Genomic DNA, 5,000 nt, shown 5'->3' with positions numbered 1-5,000 from the left:
AAAAAGTCTGACCAGGGTGGGATTTGAACCCACAACCTTCGGATTAGATCACCGCTGCTTCACAGTAGTGTTAGGCCTCATTCGAACTTGGAATCCTCACTTTCATTATGTTACTGAAGGACAACAACTAACGATTAGTCTTGCCTGTTCATCACTTGTGTAAGTGTAAAAAATAGATTGTAATTCTCAGCATCTCTAATTTTCGTTAAATTTGCAATCCAGAGTGCTCAATGTTATTTTAGTTGTGGTTGAAATCTCAGTCCAAATTAATAATTTTTTTTCTTTTAAAGTGCCCCTAACCCCAAAATGTTTTTTTCGCTAAAATGAATCTTTGCACCTGTTCGAAACACCTTGCAGCAATTTTTTCCATTTTCTAACAAATTCTGCCATTTTATAGGCTTCGAAAGTTGCGAAAATCCCAGCATCTTTTGTTGACGACCGAGTCAGAAGAGGAGTGGGTCTATTCCTGATGTGACGTCACAATCTACTTTGCATGCATGTTTACGCATGCAAAGCGAAAAAAAACATTTTGGGGTTAGGGGCACTTTAATTGTTATTGTCATCGTATTTACGTAAGTTCATAATTTTAACCAAATTTCAAAATTACAAAGTTATAAACATTACAAACATTATGAAGATAATCAAATTACAATGTGATAAAATGCAAAATTACAAATCTAAAAATGAATTTTAATCTTTTTTAAGTACAATATTTGCCTTATTGTTATGTCGCTCTTTATGGTTGTGTTTGTCGTCTAGTGCAAAGAATGGGGGTTCTTACTCAGAGAGCTATTTGGTAGCAGCCTTGGAACAGGAGATTATGGACATCTGTTAATTGACCATGCACCCATGCTCATGAGACGTTTTCTGTCCATGACGGAATTTAGCCAGCAAGGCTTTGAGGCATCCCACAAGGACCAACGCCAGCTCTGGCTCAAAGCCTCAAGCCATGACCGACATGGAGAAGCCTCCTCTAGTGAGTTCTGACATTTAATTATTATAAGTAGTTTATAGTATAGTTTAATTTGTATCTGTGATATACCATGAGATAATTTGAACTTAGAGGTTAGCAATCCAAATGGAAAAAAATGTTATCCCTATGAAAGGAATAGCCACTCCAGAGCAAGTGTCATATAGAATTTTCCCTTTAACTATCACAATTGTGGTAATTAAAGATAACACGTCATGTATTAAACTTGTGTTTCTCTTTCACTTTTGTTTTCCTGTTCTTTTCTCTTTTTAACAAATTTCCTACCATCACCCGTAACTCTGCAGTTGAGCAAATGCTGGTACATTTTTATGTGGAGAGAATGCTGTTTTTACGCCTCTGTCTGCGTGAAGCCCTAAAATCAGTTGAAGGTACATTTAACACATCAGATATGTCTAGCTGATAGTTAAATAGGATATATTTGATGAACTTTTTTGCTTTAAGCAGTACAAATAGCCTACTCAGCCATGATTGGGAGCTGGTCATATTGGTTACAGCATTGCAGTAACTCAGGTTCATGGATAAGAATTCTGTTGAAGCCTTTTTTTTTAATTTTTTGTGATTATAATCACAACAACATGTACCATATCAACGATAGTGTGTAAGGAACAAGGATGGCACAGTCGGTTAGTGTGTGGCCTTGGTGCATGAGGTCCTGAGTTCGATTCCTGGATCTCGCATCCTTGTTTCGACATCTTTCCTTTCCATGTAGCTAAGTAGCTTTAAATACCTGTAAAACGGAGCACTGATGGAGAGGGGGGAGTAAAATGAGAGCACTTTCGACCTCAGGTTTGTCAGTTGAATTACTGTTACGAGTTATCGACGTTAAATATGGTTACTTTACTTTACTTTACTTTATATAACTGTGATAGGCTTCTAATGAATTTATATTCTGTTATTGGCATATATACATATAGGTGAATATCATAGATAGCTATATGTGTTGATTAATAGACCTTCAATGAGAGAAGCTTTATTTCATATTTTTTAGCAAAACCCCGTAAACAGCAGAACAAGTACCACTTCTACTTTGCTGGTTGTGGATGGAAGGCAGAGGATATTATCTGGAACCCTGAGGACATCCAGTGGATCAAGGTTATAGATAATCTAATGTCCCTGATTGGTGAGGACTTCTTTGAATATGTCCTTGATGCAAAGAAGACCTGCCATGTGCAAGAGGATTTCTGTCCCAAATTCAAGTACAACAGAGAAGAGTGGATCTCTGAATATGTGGACATGATAGGTGTCCCGGATAATGTCATCACCGATGAGAAGGGTTAGTGTTACAATAAGAGTTCATGTGGTTGTGGTTACTGTGTCTGCATGGGTACCTGTACCTATGAAAGTAATGCGGGTGCCTGCACAGTAAAAACATTTATTATATCTCTCAGATAGTACACGCACTGTAATTGGCTAAATCAGCAGGCCGTATTCTACAGTGCGGCCCGCTGTACAGCCCGCTAAATTTAAAATTTCGACAAAACATCATCCAGCGAGTTTTTCATGTCATTTCTGCTGCATAAACTTGTACTGAGAACTGTTTGAATCTTGCAAGCAACTATTTCAAACTTAACAGCCAAGAAGATTTAGTTTTTGGGATTTTGGCGCGGCATTCTTTGTGGCAGTTGAACCTTCCACTTCACTTTGACTAGGTTCCTTGCCCGCGCGTCGGTTAACCTCAGAGATATAATAAATATCTTACTAACCTCGTTTTCTCGGTTCGTACTGTAAGTTACGGTTCCTCGTTTTTTCCCGTTGATTTATGGCCCACGCGCTTTGCGCTAAGGCGATAAATCAACGGGAAAAAACTCGGTCTGTAACTTACAGTATGGACCTCGAACTCGGTTAGTAAGAGGTATATATTTTTTAATTTATGTTTTATTGCTCATGATTAATATTTTGCAATTGCATGTCATGTAAGTTCATTCATACCTTAAAGTTGTATTTTTTTTTGGCATTTGGCTGTATACCTCATTTTAAAATTAAATCCTCCTTTCCATTTCTTGTGAATCCGGTTGCTAATGTCATACGTTTAGGCATCAAGGTATTCACAAAGGTTTATAATTACTTGCATTGTTCTTTCAGATGGCGTGGGTTTGATACAAACATTTAGCAAGTCATCAAAATCTGAAGTTAAACAATCTGTTATAGGTAAATGCATGAAGACGTCTCTAGATGTGGTTCCCAAAAACTAACTCCTACTGTAGCACTAATTACTGACAGTGAAGCAAAGCAGCTTTTCCAATCACAAAGAAGTATCTCATCCCTCTGTCTCTTACATCCTGGTCATACAAGCTTGATACATTGAAAAGTATGACGTGGCATTATAACAGCCCACACATAAGAATGAGCCTGCAGTCATTTCATAGTGATTTGATTTAGCACCTGTGAAACATTTTTCATATTGGAGGGCTCGAGGTTTAAGGTACTCGTTAGGGCAGAACTCTTTTGACAAACAACCTAATGTGCTAGAAGATGAAACTTTGATTGAATTGAGAACAATGGAGACCACTTTTTTGTAATGCTGTGTTATTTACTCTAAGGGTGCTGTAATTCAACCAGAACAGAGGTGCTTATTAACAAAAATGTATATACAAGGGAGCATCCTTTGGGAAAGGGGGTACCCATGGGAAGGAGGGCTCTAAATCGAATTGTCATGGTAAACACTCTGCTATCAATGCTACCATTTTGTCTGAGAAACATTGATACAATGCTACTGACAGTATACACATCCTGAATTTAATTTTAGGGGCAAGTCTTGATAAAGATGTGGTACACGTAGACCACGATCAGTATGTTGTTGTTAGTGATGAAGAATTGCCAAACATTGCTGCTGGACAGGACAGGTTAGCATATCTAAATATGTAGTTACCCAGACCTAAAAGTAAATCAGTCCAGTCAGATTTAAAATTTCCACTCACAGTATATTATTTTAGAAAGTTTTCATTGAATGTGAAAAGCAATTACTTGTTTGCTTTGCTTTTGTATTCATGCACTATGCTTTGTGATTATCTCTTTGTGATTGTGCCATGTATCAAACCAATGACAATCGTAACCACAACCAATCATGTTTTCATACACTTTTCAATCAAGTTACAGGTATTTTCTGTAAGTTCTCAGACGAGTGCATTATATTTTTACATCTATTGTTATTGGTCAGAGCAATTACTCATTATTACTTTGGTTGTGCATGGGTTTGGTTTAAAGACACTCAAATGGATGCTCTAATTAATGGACTTTTGTGTGTTTTTACCTATCATTAGAGTTATAACTGTGTTTCCACCACCACCAGCAATGAGCAAGATTCAGATTTTGAAAATGGACCTTGAAACTTTGGAGGATGGAAAAGAAGTCAATGATTGTGTGGTGGACTTGTTTTTGATGTAAGAGTTCCTTGAAGCTAAGATGGGAGAACTCTCTGTTTTGCCATGGTAAATGTTTTCCATATCACTATGTTTCTTTGTATTTGAGTCCTATTGAGTAACTATGTACATGTAAGAGCCTGGACTTTTTAACATACATAATGTACATGTATAATATAATATTATTTTAACTTATTGTACACACTGTGTAGGTGGACTTCAGCCAAATTTTTTGTTTAAATGTATATTCATTCTTATGTATTTATGTCAATGAGCTGGTAACCTTTCTTATGTGGATAGAAAACTGCTCTTCAAAGTTGGTTATAAGCTGGAAATGGGACTTGAGTAAGATAAGAGTTAAAGGCATTATTCCATCATTTTGATTAATATTTCAATTTTTACCCTCCCTTTAGTTCTGAAGACCGGAATGCAAGCGCTTCAAGCTTTACTAGAAATGTGGAAAAAAGAAGTTTGTCTTTATGCCTGTCTGCAGAAGGTATCTATTAAATGGCTACTCAAGTGTTCTTTTTTTAAATCTATTCAAGAGGAGGAAAGCCTCTAAGAATTCAAAAGATAGTCTTTCGACAGAGAAACCCTACCTTGTACACCCAGATTGAATTCTAAATCCATGGAATAGTTTATTTAAATGG

The sequence above is a fragment of the Montipora foliosa genome, chromosome 10 (assembly GCF_036669935.1).
Source record: "Montipora foliosa isolate CH-2021 chromosome 10, ASM3666993v2, whole genome shotgun sequence".
NCBI classification, from domain to species: Eukaryota; Metazoa; Cnidaria; class Anthozoa; order Scleractinia; family Acroporidae; genus Montipora; species Montipora foliosa.
This window is presented reverse-complemented; position numbering follows the sequence as displayed.